Raw genomic sequence first — 16,946 nt, forward strand, 5'->3', positions numbered from 1 at the left:
TCATTATTATAGATGTAATTGTGATGGTGGTAAAGGGAAAAACCTTTTTCATTGTAATTTAAAAGATTAAATAGAAATTCCTTAATTTCTTGATGTAAATTATTTAACTAATTACAACAATCACAACATGGATCAATATCAAATGACGCCTCAGTGATTCCCTTTATGTATCTCCATCAGGTTACATAAGGCATTTGAGAGCGGTGCTAAAATTATATGAAAAAAGTAAGAGTTCAGTGGTTACTATATGCATTCCTCCATCTTTGCACCTTGCCAACCGAGAGTACAACTCTATTTTGAACACATTAAAATGTTATAAAAAAAATTGCATCATTTGGATATTAACATGGAATCCTTTTCAAAGATAAACTCTCATAGGAAGGGGCGGTGTGGGATGATATCTATTTTGAAAAATGTAAGGATTAAGATTGATCTAGGATTAAGATTGATCGGAGAAAACTGATATAATCATTCTTATACTAAAATATTCAAAAAAAGATTTCATGGGTACAGAAATTAGAAGGATTTCATGGTCATTAGGGTATTTGTAATTTATGACAAATAAGTTTCTCCACTCTCATTAGGAAGGGTCATGCTTTCATAAGCGATCGAGTGATGGTCTAATGGGATTGCTTGTTTTCTTGGGGCGGTGTGGGATGATATTTGTTTTGGAAAATGTAAGGATTAATATTGAAAGGAGAAAACAGATATAATCATGCTTATATTGAAAGATTCAAATAAAAACTTCATAGGTAATTAGAAGGAGGGTTTTCATGGTGGTTAGGGTTTCTGTACTGATTCATGACAAATAAGTTTTTCCACTCTCATTAGGAAGGGTAAGGCTTTCATAAGCAATCAAGTGATGGTCCAATGGGATTGCTTGTTTTCTTGGTGGCTAGATATCCTGTAAGCATGTGGCATGGCTAGAATTTCCCCTTTTTATTTTAATTATGTTTTTGTTCTTTTTGTTTACCTCTTTATGAATCATTTATTTGGGGGCTCACAAAAAACTCTTAAGTGCAAATTTTTAGTAGATTATATAGCTCCATGTTCCGTCTTTTTTTTTTAGTTAAATGGTCGGAGACTCGGAGCTTTTGGGTCAAGGCGAAGGGTTGTAAGGAGCAGTTCCAGCGGACATCTCCCAAATTGTTAATGACCTTGCAGGAAAACAGTGCCTTATTGATTTTTCTCTCAATCGATTCCAGTCTCTATTGGAATCTTCATGGATTCTGTTAATGATAGGGGAATATATGGAAAGTTTGGATGGGTCTATGAATAGAGTTGGGTTACACTTTTTGGAAAATAAAGGGCATGTTTTGGTGAAAAAAGGGAGCTAAATTGAGTCATTTTAAGCACTCGATCGAGCATTTTTTAAGCACTTGATCGAGTTGCTTAAGGGCTTACAGATAGCTTGATCCTGGGTTTTGAAAAATCCTCAATCGAGCTCCTTTGTAACCCGAATTAGCATAGGAGCTCGATCGAGCTACAAGCTTAGTCGAGCTCTAGGGCTCGATTAAGCCTCTATTTTTCTTTAAAATTCAAAGTTGCGGTCTACACAAGTCATTGTATGTAGACCGCACAGCTTGTAACTGCTCGTCCGAGGGTTTGGGAGATGGAGGAGCTCGATCCAATTGCACAGTGAGCCCACCAACATCCCCTAAGATCAAACCAACCATTGTCTAGAGGCCAAGGTAGGTTTCCAATCATTTTTCTCTATTTGAATTATTTTTTCTTGCAAAATAAATAAATTAATTTGAAATGGAAACCCACCATACAAAAACCATGAAAACCAAAAAAAACCACCAAGAAAACCCTTGAAAAACCAAAAAAAAACCTAGGAAACCACAAAAAAAACATCAAGAAACCCTTGAAAGCAAAAAATCTACCTCGAAAACCGCAAAAAACCACCAAGAAAACTGTTGAAAACCACTAGAAAAACTAGATAATTTAGGTTTTAAATGTTTTTCATTTCATTGTATAAATTTTCAATAATTGCAATGGTAACATGTTTATTATGATTTTTTATATGGTAGAAACTTCATTTTCTAATTATTTTATGTTTTGAATTTTTTTCTTAAAAATTTTGATTTTTTGTTATTTTAAATGCATTTTAAATTTCGAACAAATTTGACAAAAAATAAGCTATAAAAAACTCCAAAACATAAAACAAGTAAACTATAACCAATCAATAAACAAATTATGAGCTTAAGATTGGCATAAATTATGAGCTTAAGATATGATGATGATGATGGTGGTGGTGGTTAACGTCCACTGAGACCAAATTGGTCTATCAGACCTATAATTTTCTTAGTTTTTAAATATCTGGCTCCTCGTCTTTCTTGGCGAGATTGGTGTTGTAGCTTTCTTTTTTTTCTCTACAGTCTTCCAACTTCCTTTATCTTGCATCTCCTTCATCTCTTCTGGTTCTTGGGACATTGATGTCTTAGCTTTGCAATCTATTGTGTTCATCCTTTTGAAGATAGTCGAAGAAGAAGTTTGGTCTAGGAGATCTGCTTTGATGTTAAATGAAGATTTATTTTGTGCAGTATTCAAATCCTCATAACTATTGATTTGTTGGGCGAGGCTTTCTCCCTGCTTGTCTTGAGAGTTGTTTCTTTCTTGCCCGATTTCTTGTGATTCAAAGTTTTCTCTAGAGTATACATAATGAAAATGGTTTCTCATGGTGAACCTCTATTTATCAAATAATATATTTTACTTCATTTAACAAAACATATGCAAAAAAAAAAACAAAACAAAACAAAAACAAAAAAAAACTCCAAAACATAAAACAACCAAACTATAACCAATAAATAAACAAATTATCAACTTAAGATTGACATAATGAATATGGTTGCTCATAATGAACATCTATTTATCAAATAATAATTTTTAAATATATTTTTTTAATAATAAATATAGTGGAGTTAGCTTTAACAAATTAATTACTTAAATAAAATATTATGTAAGTTAAAAGTCCAAAAAAAAAAATTGCTATTTAATTAAATTTTATTAACAATAATGGTATATATATATATATATATATATATATATATATATATAACACTAGAAACTATAACTTGACATTTAACATTACAAAATATGTGTGTGTGTAATTATATATATTTAATATAACATATAATCATATATATATATATATAATAATGAGTGCTATGTTAGGTTATATATATATATATATATATATATATATATATATATATATAGATATATATATATAGTTAGATAGTATAATTATATATATAATTATATAACTATATAACATAAAGTTAAATATATAATTATATTTTTATGTAACATGGCTATAAATAATTATCGATATAGATCCATCTTAATCATGGATCTAGCAAGAGCCGAAGAATCTTTTGAGGTGCAAACCTCTTTTAGAGTGCAAAACTTGAATAAAAAGTTTGCACCTCAGCCACTTGTATTTTTTCATTGTTTAAGTTGTATTTTTGAATATAGATAAAATGGATTCAACGTCTCCAAAATTTATTTGAGCATAAAATAGAGTCTACTTAAAATGTTTAAACATAGTATTTTTTTTCTTTATATAATGTATATATAGTTTCCTTTTTATATACTTTTAACTGTTTTATTTCTCTCTTGGGCTTAAAATAGTGAGTTTACTTAAAATATTTAAACATAGATTTTTTTCTTCTTTTTCTTTTCAATTATATATATATATATATATATATATATATTGTTAATTCATATGGAGATCAAAACATTTTATTTATGGTTGAGAGTGAGAATGAAATATTTTTACCATTTCTCGTTGGTATGGTCAATGAGAGTGATACTATTAGTGTTTTATAACACTTTTACCCAAATTTACCAGCTTGTTAGGGTAAACATGAGATTAGTGTCACTATGGCATGACCTGAACTCCAAATTCAAATTATGGAAGTGGGGCTGACACACTGACACTTACAGACATCCTACATGGACTACAGACCACCTAGGAGCTGAAGAAACACTCCAAGCGGTCAATCCCTAAGCTGGAACCTTTTTTCTCATACCTAACACCCCAACCACATGCATAACAAGGCAAGGGTGTTGTTATAGGCCTCCAACTGCGCGCATAGGCTTGCTTCCATGTGGTTATGGCCTAATTTCCACTATTTTGTGTCAGCAGTCCCGATATTTGAGCCACTTTTCTAGGCTAGCCTCTAGACCACTGCCCAGAACTTCCTATAACTTTCCATAATCACATTTGACATGATATAAAATATAAACATTCAAAATTGAATCTGAAAATTGACCCAGACTACCTAGAACACACTAGACATTTTGTCAAACATATGGAAAATATGTAAGCTATAGGTCGTGAATGCATATATAATCATAAAGTGATAGTCTTCATATAAGAATCACTAAGAAGGCTCCAATAACTCTCTAAATAGCTGCAAAAAGACTTGTTAGTCCATGCATTCATCAACCGTTCCGTAGCTTATCAAAACATGTCAAGAGCCATAGATATAATACATCATATAACTAGCATATAACCATCATAGAAACCATGGAAAATTAGCCATAACATCACCATCATAATCAATACAAATTCCCATAGATCACAATAGGAAAATATCTCATATTAACATGTGAAAATTCCAAAAAAGTCTGGGACTTCGACATACCACCCATCTATAAATTGGGTTTAACCAAACCTCTCTTTCATCCAATCACCCTCGCGCCATATTCCAAGCATGAATGTTGGATCTCATGGAATAAGCCAAATCAGGGCTTGTAGAGACCAAACCACTTCAACCCTAAACCACAGTGATTCCACCTCTACAGTCCAGAAATCACTAACATCAACCAAGTCTGTCTCTACCCAAGTTTTCTAGGGCTCTAGGAATTAGTAACTCAACCCACAGCCTTCTAGGGCTCCATAGCGTTTGTTCCAACTGCATATCCAAGAACTAGTAACTCAACCCACCAAGGGCTCTAGAGTGTTTGTCCCAACCAATGGCTCCAGTAACTAGTAACTCAACCCAAGTTGTTATGGGGCTTCTAGTGATTTTTTCCAACCCACAGCCATAAGGAATCTGAGCAACAACTAGAAAAATAAGCGGAATAAACCTGCAATACCATTGTTATCCAAGAAATGGCAAGGCAAGGCTAAAACCCACTGTCAAACTAGGAAAATCTCCATGTCAATGATAGAACATAAATAGAGACTCACATGCATATACCATGCATCTATAAGTCAACAAGGAAATCACACATGCAACTTGTTACCTGCAATGGAATCCAGTTGTATTTGTTGATCCAATTGTTTCCTTGTGTTTTCCTACTTTCCTTTGCCTTCTTTCGCCAATCCAAGTGAATTCCCAATTGCTCCAAGAATGTTCCAATATTTATCTACGTGTGCAAGAGTATGAGATAATGAGAGAGAAAAAAATTAATTGACAAAGGCTCAAACTAACAAAATATGTGAAGTGATCCTCAAAATCATATTTATCGTTGAAGACTCTATTTTTCTTCATTTTCCTTCAGTTTTCCTCTAATTTCCCTTGCATTCAAATATGGGTCTCTTCACCTTCATTCTCTCCTATTTTCTTTTATATTCATAATTAAATTTCAATTATTGTCTTTTTGCCTTTGTTAATGCCTTTGCCAATTTCCATAGTCATTGATTAATCACAATTGATGCCCACTAAATTGTTTTTCCCAACATTCATCTTAGAATACATGTTCCATGACCTTGCTCTTATTTTATTTACATGGAAAATAAACTAGGGATTGTTACATAATATATATGTTATTATGCTTCTAGTTTGCTATGTGTGTGTGTGTGTGTGTTAAATTATGCTTATGATTTTCATAACCTTAGCAAGGTTAAGCTAAGGATCATAGTGAAAGATCAATCCCTCCATGGGACGATGCTATAGTCAATATCACACTAGAGGATGTTAGGGCCCAACATACATGAATCACACGAGAGTTGGATAAAATCTATGCTAGTTCACCTACTAGGCTTAGTTTATCTTTGATATTCCATAGCATCGATAAGTTGATCGAGATATACTAGAGCGTAGGCCCACAGAGTTGCCTCCTACATTCTATACAGAGAATTAGGAGGCAGGAGGTTAGAAGACCACATACTTGGAAGGAAGTGAAAGAAACCAATAAGGACATTAGTGTTTGTGGGGAGTTGTCCAACATCCCTTTGGAGTGTCGTGCTAGACATCAAGTTACGATTCCACTAAGATATTTTAAGAATTTTTAGGCAGCCCATTTTTCTTATGATCGATTCATTGGAGCTTGGGGCAAGTTCTCCCACCATGACCAGGTCCCCATTTACTTTTAAAAGCATATATATGCATATTTCATGGTACATATGAGGTCGAATTACACTGATGTCAGATATAAATTTTAAGGACCCGGCTTGGGACGTACATATGATCTTTACAGGGATCGTAGGGACCCTAGGAATGTACCACCACCTCCAATATTGTTACCACTACCAACTCGGAGCATGGTATTATTAACAGAGCTAGAGGAGTCATTGTAGCTCAACATTAAGACTAGGGTTACCATTGCAGATAACATGCAAATGACATTGGCCAATGCACATGTCACATTCCGTGGACCTGCCAGTTCCATTATATGATGATTCATATCTCGTGAGTCTACCCATTGACCAGATTTTGTCATATGCATGTATGTGTCATGATGCCATCAGTGACACTTGGAGGGTGCACGACCCACATGACATAGACCAAGTACATATATATGAAAATTTTGATGGCTATCATCAAATTATACATAATGCTTTATATTAATTTTAGTTCATATTTATTGCATCTATATTAATAATTTCATGATACATGCAGACACAACCCAACTACACAGATGAGCTTCTAAGGTCATTTGAGGGGGCAGTTGATCGGTTAGACCAACCTCCACCAATGCATGTTTCCATGGATTCTCCTCCACCTCCACCTCATAACGCTCATGTGGATAAGAGTCACTATGTAGAGCCACATGGACTAGAAATTGAGGTAAATTTTTTTATTTTTAAGATTTCAAATTTTTCTTCTCTTAAGTCACATGCATGCTAATTAATTCGTATACTAGTTATAATATATCTTGGCCACTATGTACACAGACACATATGTAGAGTGTTTTCGATGTTGCAATTATGTGGACACATGAGTGGGATGTTGAGTATAGAGGCATTGATGATGTGGGTCCATCGATACATGCCTCAATATTTGAGCCATAAGCAGTGGAGCACCAAACCTAGGTTAATCATACCCCCATCCTACATGACTTTAATTTGGACTTGAGTGGGGTTAGTAGATTCATATATATAATTAAATGTGGTTCAAAATCATTTATTTCCACATTGTTTATTTTGTATAAATAATGATCTAATTACTTTGAATTTGAATGTGTTATATTGCAATACCATATTATATATGATTTCTTTGTGCAATGATACTCACATAGGAGTTCTAGTGGTACTTAAAGTGGATAGTTTGTATATTTATAGGCCCATTTCATAGAGCACATTAAACATGTGATACAAACTTTGTATATTTTCATACATGTATAGTTTATGGATTTACATGAACATTATTTCAATTTATGGATGCTTATTATTTCAGTTTTTGGATGTTCATGTAACATTTGTAATTCGTATATATTTTCATATGGACAATTTATTGATACATTCATTATTTCAATTTATGGATGTTTATTAATCTTTTTTATGGATGTTCATTAATTTTCAATTTATGGATTTGTTAATTATTTCACTAGTTTAATATATATATATATATCTTTTATTAAAAGAAAGTAACAATTTTGATTTCTAGTTTCATAGGCCAAGAAAATAAGTACAATCTTACTATGATGCAAGTCACTTTGATACTTAAAATGAACTAAAATATATCATGGTTGAATTAGAAAAACACAAATAGGATTGAAATAAGTTTTAAATTCAATTTTAAAAGATGTCATGTAAATAAAAAATATTTTTTGTTCAATTTTATTTCTTTTGAGGTCACCTACAAGAGCTTAGTCATAACATGATATTTAAGTCATATGTATTGGAATTTAATATACCAAAAAACAATTAATAATATATGTTTCTATAATTTTATACATAATTTTATGAACTTTCCTAAATTTACTTGGTTATCTCAAGGTTCAATTAAAAAACACAAATCAAATTGAAATAAGTTTTATTCAATTTTATTTCTTTTGAGGTCATCTACAAGAGCTTAGTCATAACATGATATAAGTACAATCTTATTGTGATGCAAATCATTTAAAATGAACTAAAATATATCACGTATCAATTTAATATTGAACATGGAAAGAATTACAAACATGCTTCATATTGGCTTGTTTAAAGTGTCTCTTAGTGCAATCAACATGTTATTACAATGATTTTAAAAATAAATTATTTGAATTCTAAAGCCATTCATATTATAATTTCAAAAATCTATAATATGCAAAATTTTGCGACCCACCCATATACCATTGCATGGCCAACTCTTTTAAGTATATTTCAATCAATTCTTTATCTCAAGGTTCAATTAAAAAACCAAAATAGGATTGAAATAAATTTTATTCAAATTTAATAGATGTCTTGTAAAAAACACATAAACTTCATTCAAATTTATTTCTTTTGAGGTCGTCTACAAGAGCTTGGTTATAACGTGATATAAGTAAAATCTTACTATGGTGCAAGTCACTTTGGTACTTAAAATGAACTAAAATATATCATGTATCAATTTAATATTTAGCATAGAAAGAATTACAAATATGCTTCATATTGGCTTGTAGAAAGTGTCTTCTAGTGCAATCAATATGTATGTTATTACAATTCAATTTAAAAACAAAAAAATATTTGAATTCTAAATTCATCCATATTATAATAAAAAAATCTATATATGAAAAATTTTGTGACCCACCCATATACCATTGTATGGTCAATTTTTTTAATTATTTCAATCAATTTCTTATCTCAAGGTTCAATTAAAAAAAATCAAATAAGATTGAAATATTATTCAATTTTAAAAGATGTCAAGTGTAAACAAAACATAAATTTTATTCAATATTATTTCTTTTGAGATTATCTACAAGAACTTAATCATATAAATCAATCGTATTGGAATTTAATATAGGTCAAAAAATAAAATATGATAACATTTCTTTAATTTTATATAATGTTATCAACTTTCCTAAATTGACTTAGTTATCCAAGTATTTCAATCAATTCCTTATGATTGAAATAAATTTTATTTTATTTTAAAATATGTCAAGATGTAAACTGTAAATAAGTTTTATTAGATTTTATTTATTTTGAGGTTATCTACAAGAGATTTTATGTGTGTGTATGTGTGTTTCACTTTTTATAATCCAATATGAAGCACATGTGTGTAACTTCTTCCATGTTTTATATCAAACTCACACATTCCATTTATTAATAACATAAAATTATTTTAATGTTGTCCATATCTTAGATCTCGCTGAATTTCTATTTTAAGTAAAATAATATTATATCAACTTGGTTAAATTATTAATGGATTAAATTTTAGATATTTCTTGATTCTAAATCTATGGGGTTCACGTATGGATCTTATCCCTAAAAATAAAATATCCTTGAAATTTGGAAAACATTATTTTTACAAATCCTTGATCGAGCTCAATAGCTCGATCAAGCCTGATAGATCGATCAACCCCTGGTTAACCACATAAATGGCTCGATCAAGGGTTTCTTAAATCCTCGATCAAGCTATTTGAATTTATAATTTAAGCGCTTGATTGATCATTTTAAGCGCTTAATCGTGCTTTTGATATCCTAAAAACCACAATTTTAGCACCCCTTCTCCAAATTTATCTACGACACCATTTTGTACCCTGGTGGACTTAGAGAAACAATTGTCCTTAAGTGGCGGAATTGATCATGTTGGATTCATGAAGAAATTCTCTATCCAATGGCATATGAGTTTGACGTTTTCGAATTCATATAATATTTTTCATCTAAATTATTTTAAACATAATGCTTGAAATAAATAACCTAAAATAAACACAACAGATAGATTTCAAAAAATGTCATTATTTTCATTTATGAGTCCTCTTCAAAAGGATAATATTGGTTTTTCAATTTATTTAAATAATTGGAAAAAAAGCTACATGAACACGTGTCTGCAAAATGCAATTGAAATATTCCTTTTCCAACTTCGAAAAATAATAAAAATATATATTTTTTCATAAAAAAATAAATTTTAATATGAATAACATAATTCTCTCCGTGTAGATCATGCTCATATAAAGATTTTTTTAAAATTACACATTTTAGACTAAGTTTTGCTAAGTGAACACACACATACCTCTTAAGATGTGTGAAATTTGCAAGGACAAGAATTTCATTTAATGGAAAATTAACAAATTATATGACACTAAAATATTTTGCAAAAAATATCATTAGGACAACAACATAATTCTCCACAAATTGTTTTTTTACTCTAAAATCAAAATTCACAATGTTTATATGAATTTTGAGGGCTTCAATTTGATAAAAGAGTAAAATTTTGAAATTTCATCGCCACATTTGGCCCAAATATGTAACCCATATTCATGCATTCACCCTGTTTTGAATTAAAATATGGGTCATTCATTATAGGCACCTTTTTGGGTATCAGGAGAGGGAGGAGAGGGGATTGAAAAAAAATGTTCAAGGGAGAAAGAAAAACAAAAGTGTGCCCAGAAATCCTGCAAGGCACTTTCAACCATGGAGGAGCTAGCTCTTGGGTTGGATCTGAACATGGAAAAAGTTGAATCTCTTTCAAAGTAGACTCTACTAGGAAAATTCAGTTATATTTCTCTAATTGATGAGAAGATCATATCTTGGGTAAAATAATTCTAGAAGCCTCTGGTGGGCTACACCCCAGTCGTAAGTATTCTAGTAAATAAATGGATTCACTTCTATTTACTGCAGGAATCTGACCTAGATTTGATCCTAAGCATGACTTTGGTCATCGACAGAGGAACCTTGTGGCTTTAGAGATGGCACCTGACATTTTTTCCTAGAACTAAAGAGAAAACTTGAAAAAACCTATAGGTTATGCTTCCCGGCTTCCCACTGGAGTTTTGGTCAAAAAAGGTTTTCATAAGCATCACAAACTCTTTGGGTAGATTTGTATTTCTGGAGGAATCTTCCTTGAGAGCGCTAGATAAAAGCCTTGTGTGGGTCCTTGTAGAGATGTATGCCTCAGAGGGTCTTCTAGGGGCTTTCAAAATCATGTTGGGGGACAAAACTATCTTGCAACCACTTGACATCTAAAATACCCCATTCGAGTGTTTGAATTGCAAATGAGTGGGGCATTTGGAATCTCATAAATTGTGTCTCTTTCAAGAATTCAAATATCATTGTGCTCCTACATTCCTCCAAGATAGTGTCTCATTTTAGGGAACATCCTTTGGATCAAAGAAGGAAAAAATTGAGAAGGATCATTTTCCTTTGCATCTCTAAGAATCTTCTGGTAGGTTTCTTTGATGGAGTCACTCAATAATACAAATGTGGATTGGGGGGATAGATTAAATTAACAAGGAACAAATTAATTCACTTCAAAATTGACTTAGGATTTTGAACAAAAACAAAAGATGAGCTTATTGCCATTTGGGCTCTTTTGTTCCTAGCCTCTCAAAATAATATAAATTGCATTCAAATTTCACGAGACTCCAAATGTTTTATCAATTGGTTAGTTAGAAAATCCCAACTGGAGGTTTTGAATCTATTTGATTAGAAAATCAAAATTGAAGAAATAAGGAAACAATTTCTGGAGATCAGTTTCTTCCACATCTAAAGGGAGCTAAACTCATTGGCAAACCTACTATCCAAATAAGTCATCAATCTAGAGTTGGGTTACATCTACTATAAAGAGAGGATTGGAAACAAAATTCAAAGTTCACATTGGGTGCCCATAGGCTAGAAGAACCCTATGTTATATCTCTGGCCTTTGAAAGGCATCCTTGCTCTCAGTCTACAGTTTTCAAATTTTCGTAGCAAAAGTCAGATTTTACTTTATATTAGAGACTACTATTCCTACAGACCACTTTAAAAGTTAGCTTCAGAGCTCAAGAGTCTTTTATCATAGAAAAAATTCCAGAAAAATATGTATTTCTTTGTTTCTATTTTAAATGAGCAGTTAGATAGTTTGAGATTTGTATTTAGTTGCAATTAGTATTTCCCCAACAACATCAGTCCTCTATAGAGTTGCTCTATTTTGACAATCACTTGTAAAAGGAGAAAAAAATCAGACTAGATCATACTTACATGTAATTTTTTTATTCAAAAGAATGGAAAAAAAGTTCCTTTTTTTTCTCTAAGAAAAAGAAAATAAAAAGGGAATAGAACCAAAAAAAAAAAAGAACATAAAAAAACATGTCTTACGATTCTTTTCCTGAAAATATATTTTAATAATACATATTATGAGAATCTAAAATTGTGTTATATATCTATATGTTTGTAGCTTCAATATTGAATGTAAATTTTTTATTAATAAATTTTACAAACTCAATATCTATCACTTACTATTATAGTGAAATTTATTTCCAAAATTGTATGCCAAACTACTTGCTCAATAATTTCCTATAAGGGTCAATCAACTAAAATAAAGGATTAATAACCCCTATTGTAGACTATTCCTTCCACCATTATCAAAATCTCTTTTAAAATGAGGGGTTTTTTTTCATAAGAAAAAATTACAAACTTTCATTAATAAACAAAAGTAGTTACATTTTTCAATATACTGATGTCCTCATTATCCATAATTTAGCATAAAGGCTCTCCTAACAGAGAAAGCAACAGAACTTCAAGATGAAACTAACATCACAAAAAAGCACAAAATGTATAGTGGCATAAATGGTATCCAAGACAAACTAGAGGGAGTTAAATTCCATTACAAGAAAGGCTTGCTTCCTTATCCAATAGATCTGAAACCCTATGAACAAGCTAACCAAAATACCTCTATCAAATTAGAATTGCGTTGAATACAAAAAAAAAGCATAATGAGACATCCAAAACCAGTGAGGGATAAACTGACTCCACCACTAGAATGTGAAGACCCCATAATAGCCAGAAAAACCATCAAAAACAAAATGTAATTGATTTCTCTAGGCAGAACAAATGTACCTCTTCTTGACAGAATTTCACCCAAAGAATTATGCTCTCTATAAGTGTGGATGAAAGAGATGTGCATGAAAAATTTCGACAGGGCACTGATTTACTACATCCATAGATATAAAGATGGCGTCCCAAACAAGCGTTGCACCTGATCCCATTAGATTACTAATTTCGAATCACCAACAATAACAATCTCCTAAATTTCTTACCAGGCACAATATGTAAGAACCCCAAAGAGCCATCATTTCAGCCCTGTTCTCAGTACCGGTGCCCCCCTCCCCCATCCCCCTCCCTCCCAAACTAGTTGAATTGATATGATTGTCTAGGCATCAACACTATCTGTACCCCACATACACATTCCCCTCTCAAAGAAGCCCCATCAAATTATCCCACTTGCGAATTCATCCCTATATCCTTATAGACACTAATTCTTTGATTTGGCTTAGGCCTCTTGGTCCAATTTCTAGAAAGAAAACCACAATGTTCATACTAGATATTTTCTCATATAGGGTAACGTTGTGATGAGGACAAGATTCTGGGGTGAACCAAAATCCCATTTCCCCAATAAATCGTCCTTGAGTCCTATGGGTTATGGACCCACGAAGCCTCTCAGAAACGCTTCTCTCGTTCTTCATCCACACACGAACTTCCTTCTCAAAGTTATTAGTTGTTGTTGCTTTAGCTGCGGATTCTTGCTGCCGCTCTTATCAATCAGATATCGGCCTTCTCAACATGATTGCGTAGCACCTCCCACTGATCCAACAACAATGGAATACCTTTCTTTCTAGTCAGCTGCTTCCCGTCCTTTGTGTAAAACTCACGAATATCCACAAAAATCTTTCCTTGCCACATTCTTACAGAAACTTTGTGATTCCTCGATAACTCGCAAATCTCGATTGCACCATTATCATCCGGGACAAAATTCTTCTTGTCTTTTTTCTTCACAGGAGACTTGCCATCGCCCTCAGAATCATCAATCCCGATGTAGTCATCCTTTCGCTTCCCCCATTTCGACATCTTCATCGGCCAAACTGTTGTAACCACACCAAAACCTACCGACTGAGAATGATAATTGGTCAATACAGCCACTCGGCCGTTCCCATGCCCGCGTTCTCGCTGTCAGTCACAACATTGCCGGAAGAGCCTTTGGATTTCACGTCTCGGTTTTGGAGCAACAGGGCTTCCCGCAAGCAGTGCACACCAGATTAAGTACAGCTACAGTCGATTCATAAAAATTGGTGTGGCCAGTTAGTTCAGCATGCTCTTGGGCTTCCTGTACACTTCTTAGTTGGTGCCCGCAGTCCCCACACATTAGTGTAAGACCCGCCATGACCACCGACTCTTCAAGGTGTCCATAAATTTCGATCCTAGAACTTATTACTTTGTTGTGCTTTACTTCAGAGAATTAGAGGCTTCTCTGCCCATCTATCATGGCTCCAAAAAACAAAACAAAACGCTGGCAAACAATACACAGACACAAGTTCACATAAAACGCATTTTTATTATGTACAAAATCAATTACAAAATTAATGCATCTCAGCCTTAATCAAGAATTCTCTAGCAACTACATTTTTCCCTTTCTCACACGCACAGGGTTCTTCTCCTCCCTTTCTTGATTCACTAATGAATCCTTAAGTTCTTGTTATACATACATTCAGTTTTAACTGATTTTTGTAACTAAAATTAGTTCATTAACCGAATCAGGTTCTTCTCCTTTCTTTCTTGATTCACTAATGAATCCTTAAGTTCTTGTTATACATACATTCAGTTTTAACTGATTTTTTTAACTAAAATTAATTCATTAACCGAATATTGTTCAAGGTTGGCTTGGTTGTCCATGTGGTTTTCCAAGTGTCTTCTTTCTCTAATTTTTTTTCACTGAGGTGTCCGAATGCTCCTGCATCAGACTCCCGAGGTACAAAAATTATGACCTCCTGGTCATATGCTCCCGAGGGACAAAAGAAAAAATTATGAACTCCTGGTCATATTCGTTTCCTTGTTCTTAGCAATTCTACCCACTATTTCACTTCTTCAGTGGAACTGCCTCATGTGAGCTGCAACCAAACCTCTGCAATACCAAGTCCTCCCTGCTACCAGATGCCTTACCAAGCTTCTCTCCTGAGCTTAGTCTTTTGGCATCCCTCTGGTTCTTTCCTCTTGAACCCATTGTGCACTCCTACCCCAGGTTTGCTGCAATCTTCTCACCTTCACAAAATAAAATAAAAAATTACAAACTTACAAATCTTCAACAAAACTGTACCTCTTCTTTCTTCACATGCAAAAACTCCTCTCCGCAGGAAATATTTTCCCGCTCTGATACCACTTGATGAGGACGAGATTCTGGGGTGAACCAAAATCCCATTTCCCCAATAAATCATCCTTGAGGCCTATGGGTTATGGGCCCACGAAGCCTCTCAGAAACGCTTCTCTCATTCTTCATCCACACACGAACTTCCTTCTCAAAGTTATTAGTTGTTGTTGCTTCAGCTGCGGATTCTTGTTGCCGCTCTTATCCATTAGATATCGGCCTTCTCAACATGATTGCGCAGCACCTCCCACTGATCCAACGACAATGAAATACCTTTCTTTCCAGGCAGCTGCTTCCCTTCCTTCGTGTAAAACTCACGAATATCCACAAAAATCTTTCCTTGCCACATTCTTATAGAAACTTTGCGATTCCTCGATAACTCGCAAATCTCGTTTGCACCACTGTCATCCAGGACAAAATTCTTCTTGCCTTTCTTCTTCACAGGAGACTCGCCATCGCCCTCAGAATCATTAGTCCCGACATAGTCATTCTTTCGCTTCCCCCATTTCGACATATTTGTCGGCCAAACTGTTGTAACCACACCAAAACCTACTGACCGAGAATGACGATTGGTCAATACAGCCGCTCGGCTGTTCCCATGCCCACGTTCTCGCTATCAGTCACAACATTGCCGGAAGAGCCTTTGGCTTTCACGTCTCGATTTTGGAGCGGCAGGGCTTCCCGCAGGCAGTGCACACCAGATTAAGCACAGCTTCAGTCGATTCATAAAAATTGGCGTGGCTAGTTAGTTCAGCATGCTCTTGGGCTTCCTGTACACTTCTTAGTTGGTGCCCGCAGTCCCCACACATTAGCGAAAGACCCGCCATGACCACCGACTCTTCAAGGTGTCCACAGATTTTGATCCTAGAACTTATTCCTTTGTTGTGCTTTACTTCAGAGAATCAGAGGCTTCTTTGCCCATCGATCATGGCTCCAAAAAACAAAACAAAACGCTAGCAAACAATACATAGACACAAGTTCACATAAAACACATTTTTATTATGTACAAACTCAATTACAAATTAAGGCATCTCAGCCTTAATCAAGAATTCTCCAGCAACTACATTTTTCCCTTTCTCACATGCACAGGGTTCTTCTCCTCCCTTTCTTGATTCACTAATGAATCCTTAAGTTCTTGTTATACATACATTCAGTTTTATCTAATTTTTTTAACTAAAATTAGTTCATTAACCAAATCAGGTTCTTCTCCTCCCTTTCTTGATTCACTAATGAATCCTTAAGTTCTTGTTATACATACATTCAGTTTTAACTGATTTTATTAACTAAAATTAGTTCATTAACCGAATCTTGTTCAAGGTTGGCCTGGTTGTCCCTGTGGTTGTCTAAGTGTCTTATTTCTCTAATTTTTTTCCACTGAGGTGTCCGGATGCTCCTGCATCACATTGTCAAATATTCTAGCGTTTTTTCTCCTTTAGATTCCCTAGAAGATGTACAATGGTAGTTCCCTATATT

General features: G+C 33.6%; 1 pseudogene; it reads right to left on the minus strand.

Moving 5' to 3' along the window:
• Window positions 1-15,681: 15,681 nt before the first annotated feature.
• LOC149179910 (RNA polymerase II transcriptional coactivator KIWI pseudogene) lies at window positions 15,682-16,016 on the minus strand (annotated as a pseudogene).
• Window positions 16,017-16,946: the final 930 nt, after the last annotated feature.

This window comes from Pinus tabuliformis, chromosome 3_2, assembly GCF_031772625.1.
Source record: "Pinus tabuliformis cultivar Carrire ecotype Pingquan chromosome 3_2, CPIR1, whole genome shotgun sequence".
In the NCBI taxonomy this organism is placed as follows: Eukaryota; Viridiplantae; Streptophyta; class Pinopsida; order Pinales; family Pinaceae; genus Pinus; species Pinus tabuliformis.